Source organism: Mytilus galloprovincialis, chromosome 4, assembly GCF_965363235.1.
Source record: "Mytilus galloprovincialis chromosome 4, xbMytGall1.hap1.1, whole genome shotgun sequence".
NCBI lineage: Eukaryota > Metazoa > Mollusca > Bivalvia > Mytilida > Mytilidae > Mytilus > Mytilus galloprovincialis.
Genome location: NC_134841.1, coordinates 55,351,714 through 55,374,914, shown reverse-complemented (window position 1 = coordinate 55,374,914; position 23,201 = coordinate 55,351,714). Strand labels below are relative to the sequence as shown.

Here is a 23,201-nt window from a genome sequence, read left to right as displayed (position 1 = left end):
TAAAAAAAAGAAAAAAAGAAAGAAAAAAGAATGGACAAAAAATAAATATGATAATGCGGAAAGTTTGTGTGGTGTAAACAATTGGCTTAGTCTGAATTTTAAATGAATAAATAATTAGATTTTTAATAATTAGATTTGTTATCTTCAAAGAAAAAAAGAAAGTATCCAAAACTTTTATTCTTTTGCAAAACAGAAATTTATAATGTCTTCCAAAGATAACTTGTCCTGAGTGTGTTCCAAAGAAAACTTGTCCTGAGATCTGAAAATTGCTGTTCAAATAAAAAACAATGCGTGAAACTTTAACATTTTTGATGTTTCAAACAATAACTCAATTCTTTTCATTGCACATTCTTTGTTGGCGCGTTTGTGTGGTGTAAAGATTTGAGTTATTCTGAATTTTTAATGAATTAATAATTTGATTTGCCATCTTCAAAGAAAAAAAGTAGATATATTCAAAACTTAATCTTTTATCTTCAATTTTTAAATCATAATCCATTGTACAGCATTTTGGACCATTAAGAGCTGGACAAGACAACCAAAGCGGGTTATGGTGCTGAAAGTACCATTATTGTAAACTGGACTTCTACAATCCATTTGAGGGTGTAGTAATATCTGCTACTATTTCCTCCCTAAGGGCGTTGTAACGGACATAAATTAAGGCTTAGAAATAAGAATGTCACAACAGTGATGTTGTCTACACATAGAGGTAGCGGGAAAGTATAGGTCCTATTTGTAGGGACAGACAGTGCCACTCTGCACTTTAAAGAACCCTTGTCACAACTCTTTTGAGGTGTCAGTAGGATGTGGCTTGTTGTATTAATAGGCTAAATTTCTGTCCAAAAATATCCTCCTCGGTTGGCAGTCAAAATTCCCCCTCCCTTCACCATAGGATTGGACCACTTTATAGAACCTACAAATTGATTTGTTGTGATATCAAGAGATGTGAGACAACTATCCTACAGAGACCAAATGATGTTAATGTAAAATAGGTTACTGTATGGGCTTCAACAATGAGAAAATCCACTAACATTAAAATTGTGCAATATTCTGATTTAGAATGACTTGTTTATACCTCCAAACTTTAACATCTGAAATTTTTATTATCTAGAGCTCTGTAAAAAAAAAAGAAAAAAATATATAAAAAAGAAAATACCAAAAAATAATATGAAAGCAAAATAGAAAACAGAGTTCTAGATAATAAACATTGAGGGTGGGATTATTTTGATATTTTTAAGTCTTCTAAAGTTATCATATTTAAAACAAAACAAAAATTGGAATGGCAGTTTAAAAAGTATAGGTCCTTTCTGTAGGGACAGTGCAACTCTGCATGTTAAAGAACCCTTGCCACAAATCTTTTGAGGTGTCAGTAGGATGTGGCTTGTTGCAAGGCTAACTTTCTGTCCAACATTATCCTCCTCTCGGCTGGCAGTCAAAATTTCCCCTGCCTTCATCATTGGCCCACCTTTGAGAACCTATAAATTGTTTTGTTGTGATATCAAGAGATGTGAGACAACTATCCTACAGAGACCAAATGATGTTAATGTAAAATAGGTTACTGTATGGGCTTGAAGATCAACAATGAGAAAATCCACTAACATTACAATTTTGCAATATTTTGATTGAGAATGACTTGTTTATACCTCCAAACTTTAACACCTGATATTTTTATTATTTAGAGCTCGTGAATTATTAATTTGATTTGCCATCTTCAGAGAAAAAAAGAAGATATTCAAAACTTAATCTTTTATCTTCAATTTTTAAAACATAATCCATTGTACAGCATTTTGGACCATTAAGAGCTGGGCAAGACAACCAAACCGTGCAATGGTGCTGTAAGTACCATTATTGTAATCTGGACTTCTACAGTCCATTTGAGGGTGTAGTTTTTCTCCCTAAGGGCGTTGTAACGGACATAAATTAAGGCTTAGAAATAAGAACGTCACAACAACAGTGACGTTGTCTACATATAGAGAGGTAGCAGGAACACCTCTTGTGCAATTCTTAACACCTCCATATACTCCATCCACCATCTAAAGCTGGTATGACACAAGATCCAATAGTGTTGAAAAGTAAAAAGCAATATGATTATTGTAATCAAGACTTCTCCAGTTCATTTAAAGGAATGTTACTGTGATACAGGGTTTTCAATCATTAAGAGCTGGGCACGACAAAAGAACCAATAATAGTGAAATTAGCATTTTGGTAATTTCGACCTTTCCTGTCTTGTTTATGTCAGTTGAAATCATTTGAAAAACAAAAATTTATAATGTGTTCCAAAGAAAACTTGTCCTGAGATCTGAAAATTGCTGTTCAAATAAAAACAATGTGTGAACATTTAACATTTTTGATTTTCAACAATAACTCATTTCTTGTCATTGCACATTCTTTGTTGGCACTGCAGTATATTTAAAAAAAAAGAATGGACAAAAAATAAATATGTTACCTCCGGAAAGTTTGTGTGGTGTAAACAATTGGGTTAGTCTGAATTTTTAATGAATAAATAATTAGATTTTTAATAATTAGATTTGTTATCTTCAAAGAAAAAAAGAAAGTATCCAAAACTTTTAATCTTTTGCAAAACAGAAATTTATAATGTCTTCCAAAGATAACTTGTCCTGAGTGTGTTCCAAAGAAAACTTGTCCTGAGATCTGAAAATTGCTGTTCAAATAAAAAACAATGCGTGAAACTTTAACATTTTTGATGTTTCAAACAATAACTCAATTCTTTTCATTGCACATTCTTTGTTGGCGCGTTTGTGTGGTGTAAAGATTTGAGTTATTCTGAATTTTTAATGAATTAATAATTTGATTTGCCATCTTCAAAGAAAAAAAGTAGATATATTCAAAACTTAATCTTTTATCTTCAATTTTTAAATCATAATCCATTGTACAGCATTTTGGACCATTAAGAGCTGGACAAGACCACCAAAGCGGGTTATGGTGCTGAAAGTACCATTATTGTAAACTGGACTTCTACAATCCATTTGAGGGTGTAGTAATATCTGCTACTATTTCCTCCCTAAGGGCGTTGTAACGGACATAAATTAAGGCTTAGAAATAAGAATGTCACAACAACAGTGATGTTGTCTACACATAGAGGTAGCGGGAAAGTATAGGTCCTATTTGTAGGGACAGACAGTGCCACTCTGAACGTTAAAGAACCCTTGTCACAACTCTTTTGAGGTGTCAGTAGGATGTGGCTTGTTGCATTAGGCTAAATTTCTGTCCAAAAATATCCTCCTCGGTTGGCAGTCGAAATTTCCCCTCCCTTCACCATAGGATCGGACCACTTTATAGAACCTACAAATTGATTTGTTGTGATATCAAGAGATGTGAGACAACTATCCTACAGAGACCAAATGATGTTGATGTAAAATAGGTTACTGTATGGGCTTCAACAATGAGAAAATCCACTAACATTAAAATTGTGCAATATTCTGATTTAGAATGACTTGTTTATACCTCCAAACTTTAACATCTGAAATTTTTATTATCTAGAGCTCTGTAAAAAAAAAAGAAAAAAATATATAAAAAAGAAAATACCAAAAAATAATATGAAAGCAAAATAGAAAACAGAGTTCTAGATAATAAACATTGAGGGTGGGATTATTTTGATATTTTTATGACCCCCGCCTTTAAGTCTTCTAAAGTTATCATATTTAAAACAAAACAAAAATTGGAATGGCAGTTTAAAAAGTATAGGTCCTTTCTGTAGAGACAGTGCAACTCTGCATGTTAAAGAACCCTTGCCACAAATCTTTTGAGGTGTCAGTAGGATGTGGCTTGTTGCAAGGCTAACTTTCTATCCAACAATATCCTCCTCTCGGCTGGCAGTCAAAATTTCCCCTACCTTCATCATTGGCCCACCTTTGAGAACCTACAAATTGTTTTGTTGTGATATCAAGAGATGTGAGATAACTATCCTACAGAGACCAAATGATGTTAATGTAAAATAGGTTACTGTATGGGCTTCAACAATGAGAAAATCCACTAACATTACAATTTTGCAATATTTTGATTGAGAATGACTTGTTTATACCTCCAAACTTTAACACCTGATATTTTTATTATCTAGAGCTTGTGAATTAATAATTTGATTTGCCATCTTCAGAGAAAAAAAAACGATATTCAAAACTTAATCTTTTATCTTCAATTTTTAAAACATAATCCATTGTACAGCATTTTGGACCATTAAGAGCTGGGCAAGACAACCAAACCGTGCAATGGTGCTGAAAGTACCATTATTGTAATCTGGACTTCTACAGTCCATTTGAGGGTGTAGTTTTTCTCCCTAAGGGCGTTGTAACGGACATAAATTAAGGCTTAGAAATAAGAACGTCACAACAACAGTGACGTTGTCTACATATAGAGAGGTAGCAGGAACACCTCTTGTGCAATTCTTAACACCTCCATATACTCCATCCACCATCTAAAGCTGGTATGACACAAGATCCAATAGTGTTGAAAAGTAAAAAGCAATATGATTATTGTAATCAAGACTTCTCCAGTTCATTTAAAGGAATGTTACTGTGATACAGGGTTTTCCATCATTAAGAGCTGGGCACGACAAAAGAACCAATAATAGTGAAATTAGCATTTTGGTAATTTCGACCTTTCCAGTCTTGTTTATGTCAGTTGAAATCATTTGAAAAACAAAAATTTATAATGTGTTCCAAAGAAAACTTGTCCTGAGATCTGAAAATTGCTGTTCAAATAAAAACAATGTGTGAACATTTAACATTTTTGATTTTCAACAATAACTCATTTCTTGTCATTGCACATTCTTTGTTGGCACTGCAGTATATTTAAAAAAAAAGAATGGACAAAAAATAAATATGTTACCTCCGGAAAGTTTGTGTGGTGTAAACAATTGGGTTAGTCTGAATTTTTAATGAATAAATAATTAGATTTTTAATAATTAGATTTGTTATCTTCAAAGAAAAAAAGAAAGTATCCAAAACTTTTAATCTTTTGCAAAACAGAAATTTATAATGTCTTCCAAAGATAACTTGTCCTGAGTGTGTTCCAAAGAAAACTTGTCCTGAGATCTGAAAATTGCTGTTCAAATAAAAAACAATGCGTGAAACTTTAACATTTTTGATGTTTCAAACAATAACTCAATTCTTTTCATTGCACATTCTTTGTTGGCGCGTTTGTGTGGTGTAAAGATTTGAGTTATTCTGAATTTTTAATGAATTAATAATTTGATTTGCCATCTTCAAAGAAAAAAAGTAGATATATTCAAAACTTAATCTTTTATCTTCAATTTTTAAATCATAATCCATTGTACAGCATTTTGGACCATTAAGAGCTGGACAAGACCACCAAAGCGGGTTATGGTGCTGAAAGTACCATTATTGTAAACTGGACTTCTACAATCCATTTGAGGGTGTAGTAATATCTGCTACTATTTCCTCTCTAAGGGCGTTGTAACGGACATAAATTAAGGCTTAGAAATAAAAATGTCACAACAGTGACGTTGTCTACACATAGAGGTAGCGGGAAAGTATAGGTCCTATTTGTAGGGACAGACAGTGCCACTCTGCACGTTAAAGAACCCTTGTCACAACTCTTTTGAGGTGTCAGTAGGATGTGGCTTGTTGCATTAATAGGCTAAATTTCTGTCCAAAAATATCCTCCTCGGTTGGCAGACAAAATTCCCCCTCCCTTCACCATAGGATTGGACCACTTTATAGAACCTACAAATTGATTTGTTGTGATATCAAGAGATGTGAGACAACTATCCTACAGAGACCAAATGATGTTAATGTAAAATAGGTTACTGTATGGGCTTCAACAATGAGAAAATCCACTAACATTAAAATTGTGCAATATTCTGATTTAGAATGACTTGTTTATACCTCCAAACTTTAACATCTGAAATTTTTATTATCTAGAGCTCTGTAAAAAAAAAAAGAAAAAAATATATAAAAAAGAAAATACCAAAAAATAATATGAAAGCAAAATAGAAAACAGAGTTCTAGATAAAAAACATTGAGGGTGGGATTATTTTGATATTTTTATGACCCTCGCCTTTAAGTCTTCTAAAGTTATCATATTTAAAACAAAACAAAAATTGGAATGGCAATTTAAAAAGTATAGGTCCTTTCTGTAGGGACAGTGCAACTCTGCATGTTAAAGAACCCTTGCCACAAATCTTTTGAGGTGTCAGTAGGATGTGGCTTGTTGCAAGGCTAACTTTCTGTCCAACATTATCCTCCTCTCGGCTGGCAGTCAAAATTTCCCCTACCTTCATCATTGGCCCACCTTTGAGAACCTACTAATTGTTTTGTTGTGATATCAAGAGATGTGAGACAACTATCCTACAGAGACCAAATGATGTTAATGTAAAATAGGTTACTGTATGGGCTTCAACAATGAGAAAATCCACTAACATTACAATTTTGCAATATTTTGATTGAGAATGACTTGTTTATACCTCCAAACTTTAACACCTGATATTTTTATTATCTAGAGCTTGTGAATTAATAATTTGATTTGCCATCTTCAGAGAAAAAAAAAAGATATTCAAAACTTAATCTTTTATCTTCAATTTTTAAAACATAATCCATTGTACAGCATTTTGGACCATTAAGAGCTGGGCAAGACAACCAAACCGTGCAATGGTGCTGAAAGTACCATTATTGTAATCTGGACTTCTACAGTTCATTTGAGGGTGTAGTTTTTCTCCCTAAGGGCGTTGTAACGGACATAAATTAAGGCTTAGAAATAAGAACGTCACAACAACAGTGACGTTGTCTACATATAGAGCGGTAGCAGAAACACCTCTTGTGCAATTCTTAACACCTCCATATACTCCATCCACCATCTAAAGCTAGTATGACACAAGATCCAATAGTGTTGAAAAGTAAAAAGCAATATGATTATTGTAATCAAGACTTCTCCAGTTCATTTAAAGGAATGTTACTGTGATACAATCCATTTGAGGGTGTAGTAATATCTGCTACTATTTCCTCCCTAAGGGCGTTGTAACGGACATAAATTAAGGCTTAGAAATAAGAATGTCACAACAACAGTGATGTTGTCTACACATAGAGGTAGCGGGAAAGTATAGGTCCTATTTGTAGGGACAGACAGTGCCACTCTGAACGTTAAAGAACCCTTGTCACAACTCTTTTGAGGTGTCAGTAGGATGTGGCTTGTTGCATTAGGCTAAATTTCTGTCAAAAAATATCCTCCTCGGTTGGCAGTCAAAATTCCCCCTCCCTTCACCATAGGATTGGACCACTTTATAGAACCTACAAATTGATTTGTTGTGATATCAAGAGATGTGAGACAACTATCCTACAGAGACCAAATGATGTTAATGTAAAATAGGTTACTGTATGGGCTTCAACAATGAGAAAATCCACTAACATTAAAATTGTGCAATATTCTGATTTAGAATGACTTGTTTATAATTTAACATCTGAAATTTTTATTATCTAGAGCTCTGTAAAAAAAAAAAAAAGAAAAAAATATATAAAAAAGAAAATACCAAAAAATAATATGAAAGCAAAATAGAAAACAGAGTTCTAGATAATAAACATTGAGGGTGGGATTATTTTGATATTTTTATGACCCCCGCCTTTAAGTCTTCTAAAGTTATCATATTTAAAACAAACAAAAATTGGAATGGCAGTTTAAAAAGTATAGGTCTTTTCTGTAGGGACAGTGCAACTCTGCATGTTAAAGAACCCTTGTCACAACTCTTTTGAGGTGTCAGTAGGACGTGGCTTGTTGCATTAGGCCAAATTTCTGTCCAACAATTTACTCCTCGGTTGGCAGTCAAAATTTCCCCTACCTTCACCGTTGGCCCACTTTATAGAACCTACAAATTGATTTGTTATGATATCAAAGAGATGTGAGACAACTATCCTACAGAGACCAAATGGTGTTAATGTAAAATAGGTAACTGTATATGGGCTTCAACAATGAGAAAATCCACTAACATTAAAATTTTGCAATATTCTGATTGAGAATGACATTTTTATACCTCCAACCTTTAACATCTGATATTTTTATTATCTAGAGCTCTGTAAAAACAAATTGAAAAAAAAATAGAAAAAAGGATATACCAAAAAATAATATGAAAACAAAATTTGTAAACAGAGTTCTAGAAAATAAACATTGAGGGTGGTGCAAATGTTGAGATTATTTTAATAATTTTATGACCCCTGCCTGTAAGTTTTCTAAAATTATGTTTAAAACAAACAAAAATTGGAATGGCAATTTATAAAGTATAGTTCCTATCTGTAAGGACAGTACCACTCTGCATATAAAAGAACCCTTAAGCCACAACTCTTTTGAGGGTCAGTAGGTGGGCTAATGCAAGGCTAAATTCCTCTCAGTTGGCAGTCGAAATTTGCCATAACATGATCATCTGAACACTTGATAGAACTTAAAATTGATGTGTTATGGAATAAAGAGATGTAAGAGAACTATTCTACAGAGACCAAATAATGTTGATGTTAAAAATAGGTTTCTGAAGGACTTCATCAATGAGAAAATCCAATATAGGTTAGCAGTAAGAGGCTTAATTGGAGATAACAATCTATTCAATGGAATCAAATCAACAGCCTTATTTGTGATGAAATTAGTCCTTGGAAAACAAAAGAAGGACAGCAATAAAAGACAACTGAATAAACGGATATAACATACATTTTTAGCTCATCTGGTCCATTGTCGTCGTCCGTCGTTAACTTTTACAAAAATCATCTCTAAAATTAACCAAGATAGCCGCCGTGTCTAAAAATAGAACATAGGGGTAAAATGTAGTTCTTGGCTTATAACTCATTTAGAGCAAATCTGACATTGTGTAAAATTGTTTATCAGGTTAAGATCTATCTGCCCTGAAATTTTCAGATGAATCGGACAACCCGTTGTTAGGTTGCTGCCCCTGAATTGGTAATTTTAAGGAAATTTTGCTGTTTTTGATTATCATCTTGAATATTATTATAGATGGAGATAAACTGTAAACAGCAATAATGTTCAGCAAAGTAAGATTACAAATAAGTCAACATGACGAAAATGGTCAGTTGATCCCTTTAGGAGTTATTGCCCTTTATAGTCAATTTTTAACCATTTTTCGTAAATCTTGGGAATCTTTTAGAAAAATCTTCTCCTCTGTAACTACTGGGCCAAATTAAACTAAACTTGGCCACAATCATCATTGAGGTATCTAATTTAAAAAATGTGTCCAGTAACTCAGCCAACCAACCATGATGGCCGCCATGGCTGAAAAAAGAACATAGGGGTAAAATGCAGTTCTTGGCTTATAACTCAAAATCAAAAGCATTTAGAGCAAATCTGACAAGTTGCGAAATTGTTGATCACGTCAAAATCTATCTGCCCGGAAATTTTCAGATGAATCGGATAACAGGTTGTTAGGTTGCTGCTCTTGAATTGGTAATTTTAAAGAAATTTTGCTGTTTTTTGTTATTATTTTGTCATGAATCCATCTGTGTCCTTTGTTTAATATTCACATAGACCAAGGTGAGCGACACAGGCCTTTTAGAACCTCTAAATTTCTAGTTCTCAGAATATACACGAGATATTTGCAACTGGGCATAATTACAATGAATATTTAAGTTCATTTCTTCTCTGTTTTGACATATCGAATCAAAAAGATGAAAAAAAAATCAAAATATTTGGCCATGGGTTTATTAAAAATAAAACACAACAAATAGAATATTAGAAAATTATTTTTAGTATAGCCATAGGTGAAACTTTTTCACATCAAATTTGTTTTTCTGTAAAATTATTTGATTATCTGTTGATTATATGTGGGGTCACTAAAGATTAAAAAAGATGGTTTTTTGGGGGGATGGGGTAAAAGTATAAGAATGTCAACAACATGGCAAAATGAAAAAAAATAGGGGTTTTTTTTGTCAATCTCCTTTTTTCGGGGGTTTAAAATTTCTCCGAAGTTGGAAAATACATTAAGAAGTACAATTCTTTTAACTTGAGCTTATTAACCTATCAATATTTTTACTCTAAAATTTACTTAAAATTTTACATTATTCTGATGTTGAAAGACTTTGTTTATACATGTCACCTTTAACATCTGATATTTTTATTATATAGAGCTCTGTAAAAAAAAAAAGAAAAAAAAATATATGTGAAAAAAAAAAATTACAAAAAATTATATGAAAACAAAATTTGTAAACAGAGTTCTAAGTTAATAAACATTGAAGGTGGAATAAAAAGTAGGCATATTTAAAATTTCTTTTTATTCAATTTATTTATGATTACAACTCATTGCTTATTGGTGACCTCTTTGTACTGAACAGGTTTTTTCTTTCATTTGTATATATTGACTTAATTTGTCTAGCTATACATTTTGACTGGTATTGAAAAATTGTTTTAAAGTTGGAATATTTATTTGGAAGTGCAATTCATTTAATTTTAGTTATTTGAAGACAACATCTATCTTTTCCAAAAATAACGCTAACAGTGTCTTAAAATGTTGCAATATTTTTTTGATTTTGAATGACTTTGTTTAAACCTGTAACATTTAACATCTGATATTTTTATTATCTAGAGCTCTGTAAAAAAAAAAAAAAAAAAAAAAATATGTGTGAAAAAAAAAGAAAATTACAAAAAATAATATGAAAACAAAATTTGTAAACAGAGTTCTAGTTAATAAACATTGAAGGTGGAATAAAAAGTAGGCATATTTAAAATTTCTTTTTATTCAATTTATTTATGATTACAACTCGTTACTTATTGGTGACCTCTTTGTGCTGAACATTTTTTTCTTTCATTTGTATATATTGACTTATTTTGTTTAGCTATACATTTTGACTGGTATTGAAAAATTGTTTTAAAGTTGGAATATGTATTGGAAGTGCAATTCTTTTAATTTTAGTTATTTGAAGACAACATCTATCTTTTCCAAAAATAACGCTAACATTGTCTTAAAATGTTGCAATATTTTTTTGATTTTGAATGACTTTGTTTAAACCTATAACATTTAACATCTGATATTTTTATTATCTAGAGCTCTGTAAAAAAAAAATATATATGTGAAAAAAAAAGAAAATTACAAAAAATAATATGAAAACAAAATTTGTAAACAGAGTTCTAGTTAATAAACATTGAAGGTGGAATAAAAAGTAGGCATATTTAAAATTTCTTTTTATTCGATTTATTTATGATTACAACTCATTACTTATTGGTGACCTCTTTGTGCTGAACAGGTTTTTTCTTTCATTTGTATATATTGACTTATTTTGTCTAGCTATACATTTTGACTGGTATTGAAAAATTGTTTTAAAGTTGGAATATTTATTTGGAAGTGCAATTCTTTTAATTTTAGTTATTTGAAGACAACATCTATCTTTTCCAAAAATAATGCTAACATTGTGTTAAAATGTTGCAATAATTTGATTTTGAATTACTTTATAACCTATAATATTAAACATCCGATATTTTTATTATCTAGAGCTCTGTAAAAAAAAAGGAAAAAAAATATATGAAAATTAAAAAAATTAAAAAAATAACAAAAAAATAATATGAAAACAAAATTGTTTGAGTTCCAGATAATAAACATTGAGGGTGGTTTTAATTAAAAGTAGGCATATTTAAAATTATGTTTATTATTATGTATAGTGCACTGTATAGTTCGTAAAAATGTTTATTGTGAAGTATTGGAAAAATTGTGAAACTTTGGAACTGTTTTTACATGAGATGTATATATTCAGTCTTCAATGATTGTCATGGCAATGGAGGACAATAGAATATTGCCATGAAGAAACTGACTTTTTTATATAAAGAAATATCCAACAAAAGTGTTCAATGATATCTAAAGAGATGAAAGACTGAGAAATACTAAAAGCTCAAATTGAAGTTTTCTATGAGATTGGTGGATTAATTGCATGAACAGTCGGACAACTGGCACACTCATGCTATAAGTATAGCTTTTAAAATAAAATAAAGGACTTGTATAATAACATTTATGTTCTACAAAGAAGAAATGGTTCTACATAATGTGCTAAAGAGAAGATATGTTCCTACATAATGCTCTATAGTGAAGACAAATGTTATATAGCACAGACAGATGTTCCTAAGTTGCACGAAGTATTCAGAAGACCGACAGATTCCTTTTACAATGAAGTATCCAGACCACATAGCTGATCAGATTTTCAGCTCTTCATTTCATATTCTGATGTTTTCTTGAGAAAAAACTAAGGTATTAATAAATAGTCTGTAAATAGTGTGTTATTTTCACTGAATATGAATTTTGAATTTCAAGTGTCAAACCTGTTAGTCTGGATTTATTTTATGATGTTCTTGTTTTGGTTATATATGCTTGAAAATATATTTTTGTATTGTTGAATTTTATAACTGGTTCAACGGGAAGCAAAGTTATACTATATATTACTTCTGATAAATGCTTTTTGACTTTTCATTGTCCTGTTTATGAAATCTATATATTTTATCTGAGTTAATTGTAAGACATAACAAAGCGGTTGTTTTTTTTGTTTTTTTGCAAGATTCACCTGATGTTTTTTTTTGCAAGATTCACATGAATTTTATTTTACAAACTTAAAAATATTTTTGAATGCAAACAAAGAGAAATAATTTATCAAATCATGAAAAATATTCCTAGTAACACAAAAAGTAACAACTTTGAGTGTAAGCTGTAAGCTTTCATCTAATTGCAAGTTATAGATCATGGCCAAATTTGAAGGAATTCTTTGATCAATGAGAAGAATAACACTGATGGAGAGAAATAACATAGACAACAGAAATGTATAAAACAAATACCATCTCGATTATGAAAATATGAGATGTGGTATGAATTTGCCAATTAAGACAACTTTACTTCAGTGACCACGTCAAATCAATTAGTTTCTTATAGAATTCAGAAAAAAACACTACAAAAAGCTATAGAATTAAAAAAAAACAACACTACAAAAAGCTATAGAATTAAAAAAACAACACTACAAAAAGCTAATTTGAACAGTTACACTTGCAGATTATTTCAATTAATTGTTCAGACATGCCATTCATAAAAGGTGAAATATTTTATTGCAGATTAATTGTTCATATTCTTCCTGCAAAGTGAAATATGTGAAATTTAAGCTGGTGAAGATCATGAATTGAGGATTCTTTGCAAACTTGATGACTTCAGATTTCCTGTTCCACAACTTGTTCTAAAGAAAATCCTAGAACTTTGGAGCATAAGATTATATAATCTAGGTATAAACACATTACTTTAAACACATACTATTTATTTAGAAATAAATGTTATTTATCAATGTTGAAAAGGGGTAGAAAATAAATTAATTATTTCGTACAAAAGCAAGGATTGCCAAACAACACCTTTTACCTAGAAACTTTTTTCTTAGGTTCAGTATTTTCATATTATTCAATCGAGCAAAATGAAATTTCCTTAAAATGCCAACAAATAATCTTTTCATGCTCGGATATTAAGGGTTGATAATGATTCTGTCTTTGATAATAATCACTTTAATCAGATGCCATTTTGTTCTTCAGATTGATGCAGCATTGAATATCTAAAGAGAATGGACAATATTCTGATTAATTAATGGTAAGTGTTTACATGAAAAAATCCAGTGTTTTAATTGTCAGGTCAATTATGCATAATACCTGAATAAGTACATAAATAAAACAATTTTACAGCACTACAATAGTATTCAGCATATGCTTTCCAATATTTAATTGAAGTCTATTCCAAAATTCCTAGCAATATCTTGTAAATCTGTCACAAGTCTGGTAAGTTTTAACAAATTGATAGAAATATTTTTCTGGGTAATTGTGACATGTATTGGGACCAAATTATGAGCTCAAAGTGATCAGTTTTATAAAGGTATTCTCACTATTACAAAGAACTGTAAAATTCTCAAAAGGTATAAAGTATATATAAATACTGTTCATGCAAATCATCCCCAAAACTATGATATATTTTCCATGTTTCAGATGTACAAAAAATTGTGCTACAAGTTCAAACCAGCAAAATAAACTGATGGGAGTTAAACATAACACTGAATCTTACTTCATACAAGGTTGGTATTCTTTAACTTCCTTAGGAAATTAATTATCCGTCCATCTGATGTCACAATGTTCTGATAAAAATAAGATGATGTGGTATGGATGCTGATGAGACGACTCTCTACCAGAGACCAAATAATGTAGAAGTTAGCTACTATATCTTTCATAGTGTCAATAAGACCGAGCTGCTTATAAATTAGCTGTTTGACTTGTTCAACTTGTGAATATGATGTACTGGAAAATAACCTGTTGATTAAAGTAAATGTACTTTTGTTGTTGTTCTTCATCATAACAGATAGTTGCTGCAGTGTTTTCAGCTATGAACTATGAACCCTATGGTCAACTTGAACAGTAAATGTTCAATAATGGTAACATTACTTCAACTGCATTAAATATTTTCTCGTACACCTCACGTTGTATTCATATCTGCATGGTTTTATTGAGACTTTGATATACTAAGCCTGCTTTTAGGGGACAACATCCAGGGAAATATTTCTATGGTGTTGTAATTAAGTCTTCAGAACAGTACTGTACTGATCATGATTGCTGTAAAACTTTTTTTCAAGGTTCAAGTTGTGTATCCATTCTCCTTTTAAATTTGTATTATCCAATTGAATTAACTAATTAAATTGTTGTTGTAGTGAGGAGGAACAATTGAACTGATGAACTTACAAATATATGAAAGAAAGAAAAACAGACTACATAGCATAAGGAAAGAGACAGATTAAATCATAGAGTAAATGGAAAAAGAAACTAGCAACACTCTGGAATTAACAAGAGAAATAATCACCAATACAGACAGAGGTTAGGTCTCTGACAGTCTCAACGGATGATCATATAAACATCTGAAGGTTATACAATATGAGAATAACAGAACACATGGAATAAGGAAGAGAAAAATGAACTTGTAGACTAAAGGGTAGATGATATTAGAAAAATACTGAAATTAACAAGAGAAACAATCAACATAGCAGCTACCTTATCACTAACTTAGAGGTAAGAGCTGAATCAACTGATGAACATAGAACAAACAACATATTATTAACAGCATAGAAAAACAATCAACATGTCCAAGACTTATATTCTTGTCAATTAAATATGAATGAATTTTCATAATAGTATATGGTCAGCGGGAGAGAGAGAAAGATATAGAATGGTCAGAGAGGGAGAGGGAGAACACTTATAATGATGAGTTGGGAGAGAGATGAAACAAATATTGCAACTTGTAAATTTGTCTTCAACCAAAACACATGGCTTGTGTTGATGTGTCTAACCTTAGATATCTGATATTTTTATTATCTAGAGCTCTGTTAAAAAACAATGTGAAAAATAACATGAAAACAAAATTCAAACAGAGTTCTAGATCATAAACAGTAAGGGTGGTGTAAAAAGTGGGCATATTTAAAATTTTCTTTTTTTTTCACCAATATATTTATGAAATTTAAAACTTATAATTGAGAATGTTTAATTATACGTACAATTCTTTTGATTTTAGATATTTGGAGATGAAACCTATTCTTCTCTATTTATTTTACTCTAATAGTGTCATAAATTTGCAATATTCTTATCCATGCTTACACCTTGAACCTTAGACATCCAATATTTTATTACCTAGAACTCTTTAAAAAAAATAAAAATGACAAAAAATAATATGAAAACAAATTAGCAGAGTTCTAGATAATAAACATTAAGGATGGTGTAAATAGTGAGTATGCTTCAAAATTCACACCCAACCCCACCCCAAATATATTTATGAAATTAAATACAACATATATTATTGTGAATGATTTGTGTTCCATAAGTTTTTTCCTTTCATTAGTTATATATATTAAATTGATTGGCAACCTGTACATTTTTCTTATGTATTGAAAGTGGCTTTAAAGTTTACATGTTTAATTGGAAGTAGAATTCTTTTAATATTAGATATTAGAGACAAACCTTTTAATATTAGATATTAGAGACAAACCTATCTTCCCCATATATTAAACTAAAACAGTGTCTTAAACTTGCAATATTTTTATTTTGAATGTCTTTGCTTATAGCCTTGGACATCCAATATGTTTATTATATAGAGCTCTGTAAAAAAAAAAATGTAGAAAAATAAAAATAACAAAAATAAATATAGAAACAAAATTGTAAACAGAGTTCTAGACCATAAACATTAAGGGTGGTGTAAAAAGTAGATATATTTTGAATTCTTAAATTTCCTTAAAGTTTGAATGATTAAATGGAAGTAGAATTCGTTCGATTTTAGATGTTTTGAGATAAAACCTATCATCTCTGTATACTGTGTAACAGTGTCTATAATTTTCAATATTGTGATTTTGAATGTCTCTTTTAACAATTAAATTTCCTATCAGTAATTAAAAAAAAGGGAATTTTTCTTGTTATTCACTGCTATTAAAAATGTTTTTGTCTCGCATGCCACGAAAACTTCAGAATGCAAGACATATGAATCTGGCGGCAATAGAAGCTACTTGTATTAATCTATATATTTCAGAAATTGATAGGCTTGGAGGATTCTTACCATTAATACAGACGAATGCCATGTTTGGAAGTTTCTGTCTGTCCCATGTCGTTTGTCCTTGATCTCATTTTCATGGTTCAGCAACTGCTTGAAAAAAGTTTTTTTTTTATTTAAAATTCTCAATGATGGGTAATAGTATTTGATTGGGTCATTGCAATGTCTATATGTTCTTCAGTCAGGGTTCACCTTACCTCAAACTCATTAATCAAGGTGAAAGTTACATGATTGGATCTGCTTCCCGGACACTGTAAGCAGAAGTTCATCTTTAAGTTCACCTGGCCCGAAGGACTAAGTGAGCTTTTCACATCACTTGGCGTCCTTCGTCTGTCGTCTGTCGTCCTTCGTTGACTTCTACAAAAATCTCCTCGAAAACTACAGGGCCAAATTAAACCATACTTGGCCACAATCATCATTGGGGTATCTAGTTTAAAAATATGTCCGGTCTTTCTGCCATGAAACTTTCAGATGAATAGGACAACCCATTGTTGGGTTGCTGCCCCTGAATTAGTAATTTTAAGAAAAATTTGCTGTTTTTGGTTATCTTGAATATAATTATAGATAGAGATTAACTGTAAACAGCAATAATGTTCAGCAAATTAAGATCTACAAATAAGTCAAAATGACCAAAATGGTCAGTTGACCCCTTAATGAGTTATTGCCCTTTATAGTCAATTTTTAACAGTTTTTCGTAAACTTTTGTAATATTTTACAAAGATCTTCTCTGAAACTGCAAGGAGGAATTTAACCAAACTTGTCCACAATCATCATTAGGGTATCTAGTTTAAAAAATGTGTTCGATGACCCAGACTGCGATCCAAGATGGCTGACATTGCTAAAAATAGTACATAGGGTAAAATGCAGTTTTTGGCTCATATCTCTGAAACCAAAGCATTTAGAGCAAATCTAATGGGATTTAATTGTTCATTAGGTCAACATCTATCTGCCCTTGAAATTTTCAGACTAATCGGGCATCTTGTTTTTGGGTAGCTGCCCCTGAATTGATATTTTAAAAACATTTTGCAGCTTTTGGTTATCTTGAATATTATTATAGATAGAGATAAACTGTAAACAGTAATAATGTACAGGAAAGAATGAACTACAAATAAGTCAACATGACCAACATGGTCAATTGACCTCTTAAGGAGTTATTGCCCTTTATATTCAATTTAACAATTTTCAAATAAAGGCAACAGTAGTATACCGCTGTTCAAAACTCATCAATCCATGGACAAAAAACAAAATCGGGGTAACAAACTAAAACTGAGGGAAACGAATTAAGTATAAGAGAACAACGACACAACATTAAAATGTAACACACACAGAAACGGACTAAGCTTTTTGGATTTTTTGAAAATTTTTACAAAATATTTTCCATTATCACTTCTTGGCCAAGTTCATTATAGATGAAGATAATTGTGAGCAGCAAGAATGTTCAGTAAAGTAAGATCTACCACTGTCGCTTCTGGGCCAAGTTCATTATAGATGGAGATAATTGTGAGCAGCAAGAATGTTCAGTAAAGTAAGATCTACCAGTGGCGGATCTAGAAATTTTCATAAGTGGGGGCCCACTTTAGTCACACCAAATGTTTTCCCAAAAAGGGGGACCAGGGCCCCCTGCGCCCCCTCTAAATCCGCCACTGTCTACAAACACATCATCAACACCAAAATACAATTTTGTCATGAATCCATCTGTGTCCTTTGTTTGATATGCACATAGCCTTAAGTTTGGTGTATGAAATGATTGTAAGGTGTACATGTCAGTGGCAGCTATTATCTGACTGAATGTCAATTTTTCCTGGTTAATATGAAAATAAGGAGATGTGGTATGATTGCCAACGAGACAACTTATCCACTATAATTCAAATGAAGTGGATGCAAGTATTATAAGCAACAGAACAGCCTTCAGCAGTTAGAAAATCCAATACTGTCTAGTCTGCTCTAACAGATCGGGACCACTACCTTATAGTGGCATGTTTATGTCCTCGCACATGTAACGTATAGCGCAATTTATTTTTACCTGGGTTTTTGACCAATCCACTAAATGAGTAGCAATGCATGATGGACTACTACGTGATTACAATCAAACAAGTTCGTGATATAAAGTATTCGTTCCATGCTCAGATTAACGAAGAGTTGTTTCTTTGCGAAGAAACAAGTGTTTGAATTATCCAATATATAGCCATAAATGTCACGGTTTGGTGATGACACATAGATTTAACGTAGTCGTCTACCAGACAGCAACAAACAACAGTGATGCACACAATTACCCCATAAGACAAACTTAGTTTTGTAGATTACGTCTTGGGTGGTAAGAGCTCTCATTTGGCACTCATACCTTATCGTCTTCTTTCTATATAGAAAGCACGATTTCAGTAAACTTGTAAGGTAATATAGCATCCAATTTGATCCACAGGGTTTAGATAATTTGAGATATTGCACATACGTCAATAGGACAGCAGCCGAACGATTAAAATACCTCTGAGGTATATTTTGGGATAAAATACGCAACCGACGGACTTTATCAATGGATGAAACAATACAAAATATGTTTAAGCTATAATTTACCGTACAAAATTGAGAATGCCGGAAATGGGGAATTAGTCAAAGGGACAACAACCCAACCATAGAGCAGACAACAGCAGAAGGCCACCAATGGGTCTTCAATACAGCGAGAATCTCCGCACCCCGAAAGTCCTTTAGCTGGCACAAATATGTATACTAGTTCAGTGACAGTGGACGTCATACTAAACTCCGAGTTATACACAAGAACTAAGATTAAAATCAGTCAAGACTATCAAAGGCCAGAGGGTCTTGACTTGGGACAGGCGCAAACATGCAACGAGGTTGAACATGTTTTTGAGATCTTAACCCCCCCCCCTTAATACATCTATCCAATGAAGTAAAAACAAACACACAGCAATATGCACAGTAAAATTCAGTAAAATAGAAGTTCGAGTCAGAATGAATAGGTAACAAAAGAAACTTAACAAAATGACAATAATACATAAATTAACAAACAGTGGCGGATCCAGAACTTTTCCTAAGGGGGGCCCGCTGACTGACCTAAGAGGGGGCCCGCTCCAGTCATGCTTCAATGATTCCCTATATAATCAACCAAATTTTTCCCACTAAAGGGGGGGCCAGCCCCCCCCCCCCCCTGGATCCGCCTATGACAAAGGACTACTAGCAGTTACTTATAATCCAGCTCCAGACCTCAGTTACAGCAGATTTCATTGAGTGTGTAATGAAATTTAGAATCCAGGTGAGCTAAAAAAGACCAAAATATCGTCCTCCATCTAAAATAGATTGGAAAGAGTGTCGTCAAATCACCAAAGATGCTCTTTCCTCGTTTTGTAAAAAATGGTAAAACGGAAAAAATCTGATAAAAAATCTCTTGATTCTTATTTAAATAAATGTATGAATGTGGTAGATAAGAGAATATCACATTTTGAAAATAATTTAGAAGTAAATAATAGCATGAGTACATAATACTCCTATTTCCAGAATAAGAAATAAACTTCAAATACTTTCAAAGCGGTTTGTGTTTGTACCGGGCGACAAAGCAGCCAACAATGTGGTGATGGTATGCCGTAAATACTACACGGACGTTCTTAAGAATGAAATTTTAAATTCATCTACATTCAAGTCCATCCGCTCCACAGAGAGTCATATAGTAAACAAGCATATCACAACCACATCAAAGCTTAAGGCTTCTTCTGAACATTTGAAAGTCCCTACTATGTATTGGCTACCTAAACTACACAAAAAAAAACATTTAAATATCGTTTCATCTCGGCCTCTAGTAAGTGTTCTACAACTAATCTTTCAGTGTTCTTAACTAGTTCGTTAACTACTATTAAAGAGCTTATCATAAACTATTGTAATAAAATATATGAACATAGTGGTATAAACCATTTTTGGAGTGTAAAAAATTCTTTGGATGTTTTAGATAAATTACGTGCTTTTGATGGTCCTTTTGATTCTGTTAAACTCTTTACACTACACTTCCACACTATCTTATTAAACAAAAGTTTTCCTATTTAATTAAATGGTCGTTTGGTAAAGCTGAATGTAGATATAGTTGCTGCAACTCATTTAAAGCCTTCTTCTCTAATGAGAAAGGTAAATATGCTAGATATACTTACTGGAGGTGTGATGAGATGATTGAAGCCGTTAATTTTCTCCTTGATAATATTTATGTACGTTTCGGCAACAAAGTTTATCGACAGGTTGTACCACTGTCCCAGGTTAGGGGGTGGGTTGGGATCCCGCTAACATGTTTAACCCCGCCACATTATTCATGTATGTGCCTGTCCCAAGTCAGGAGCCTGTAATTCAGTGGTTGTCGTTTGTTTATGCATTACATATTTGTTTTTCGTTCATTATTTACATAAATAAGGCCGTTAGTTTTCTCGTTTGAATAGTTTTACATTGTCTTATCGGGCCTTTTTATAGCTGACTATGCGGTATGGGCTTTGTTCATTGTTGAAGGCCGTACGGTGACCTATAGTTGTTAATGTCTGTGTCATTTTGGTTTTTTGTGGATAGTTGTCTCATTGGCAATCATACCACATCTTCTTTTTTATATACATACATAAATAATGTGCCGGGGTTAAACATGTTAGTGGGATCCCAACCCTCCTCTAATCTGGGACAGTGGTATAACAGTACAACATAAAAACGAACTATAAAAATCAGTTGAAAAAGGCTCAACTCATCAGATGGACAAATATACTATTGGACGTGGCCGGATACTTGTACATCTCAACAACAAAAAGACACTAGGAACATTAGTTTGAAATAATTGTATTAAACTAAAATTTCATTAAAATTTTTAATATTTCTTATGTTATCAACATATTCATTCTAAACATAATATTTTTACACCTAAAATCTACTATTTTTCCTTTATGAGAAAGTGACAAAATGTTGCATTTCTATAAAGTTCATTAATTATTTTGAACAGTTAAAACACCTATTGTTATAATATAAACATCTATTGAAATATTTTTGTTGGCATTCAAGGTATAGATAACATATAAAATGTTGGCATTCGAGGAAAACACCATACAGGGGCCCTGCATGTTATTCGTGACCCATGTTTCTAATTGGGGCAACATCAGAGAGAGAAGAGAACTTGCTTCTTGCAAGACACTCGCCGTGAAAAAGAATAGACGACAAGCTTTTGTTCAAACTTTTTTTTAAATATCCGACATGGGGCATTTACCTCATTTTTCTCCATTTAGTTACGGCACAGGAATCATCAACTTAAGGGCATCTAATTAGATATATTTTCATCTCAGTGATATTAAACGGAATATGTTGCCCTTTTTACGTAATATAAGTTACGATCATTTGAAAACGCTCATTAAACAGTCAAATGAATACACAAAAGTAAAAATAGGAGTCACAGATCCGATTGAATACAATTATCTGCCAAATTTTATTGATTTTGTAACGTAAGTTTCAAATATGACAGACTTTTTACCCAAGATCCTCTGATCAGCACCACATCAGGAATCGCCAACACAATGACAGGACCCACTATCAGTATCAGGACATGTATAAACTGAGAAAATGCAAAATTTTAATAAATTGCACAGGTTTTTCACAAAATAATGTTGGCGTGTAGATTTGTGTATAGAAAGCGGACTCTAGGATCTTTTTTATTTTATTTTTCAGTTCTCGATTTTCTGAAAATGGGCACTTTTGTGTTACGCTTACTGAAACAGTTTAGAGGGTCACATTATATAAAAAAAAAAACATAGCTGAGTGGGTGATGGAGTAGATTGGTACTCCGAGAAAACATTGTCAACCGCGGCGAAGCCAAGGTTGACAATGTTTTATCGAGGGGTACCAATCTACTCTATATATCACCCTCTCCGCTATGTGTTATTCAATTTATTATACTGAATGTCTTATGAATTACCAGAGTTATTTAAATGAGTAAAGTCACATGGTACAATGAAACAGGTTAAGAGCACATGTCTAATGTTTTTGTTTTGAATGGAAGGCTGTTACACTACTCATACGTACTCCATTGAGTATTTTATATTAAAATAAATTGAAGTAACATAGAGACCTAATGAGTAACTTTTTTGATTATAGGTTTAAAATTATGATATTCATAGTCAGAGTTCGTATATATCATACATTAACATACATGAAGAAAAAAAATATTTATCTTTAAAAATGAATTTTTAAGAATTAATTTTTGAAGATTTATAGAAGTCAAACGGACTATATAAGATACAAAGTTTTCTCTGCTTTCAAATCTTTCTGTTTGAACCCGTCGACCTGGAACTTATCAATTATTGGTAATATTAATTATTTGGAAAACAAAAGGTCCTGGCTATCCAGGAATGGAGTATTTTTTAATCAACAGCATTGTCCTATATTAGTTATCTTAGAAAGTCTTGCTGATTGATGAATAAAACTAACATAGGGAACAATTTGACAATGATTGAATTTAGTAGTGTCAGCCCTTTGATTATGACCCGTGTATATAGCAAAATCCTAAATACACCGTTTGGTGGAGGGGGGCAAGGGGTTTAACTGTTATGCTGTTATGGGCCAATTTAATTCTTTGTTATCTGTTATTTTGAAAATATATTCGCTGTTAGCTGTTATTGTCTTATTCTTTGTTAGCTGTTAT

General features: G+C 32.0%; 1 long non-coding RNA gene across 1 annotated transcript; it reads left to right on the top strand.

Moving 5' to 3' along the window:
* The first annotated feature begins 2,201 nt into the window (after positions 1-2,201).
* Positions 2,202-16,304, top strand: LOC143072473 (uncharacterized). Its single transcript, XR_012977199.1, has 5 exons — positions 2,202-12,193; positions 13,042-13,206; positions 13,504-13,558; positions 13,948-14,033; positions 14,661-16,304. It is a non-coding gene; the product is annotated as an uncharacterized LOC143072473 (long non-coding RNA).
* The last annotated feature ends 6,897 nt before the right edge of the window (positions 16,305-23,201 follow it).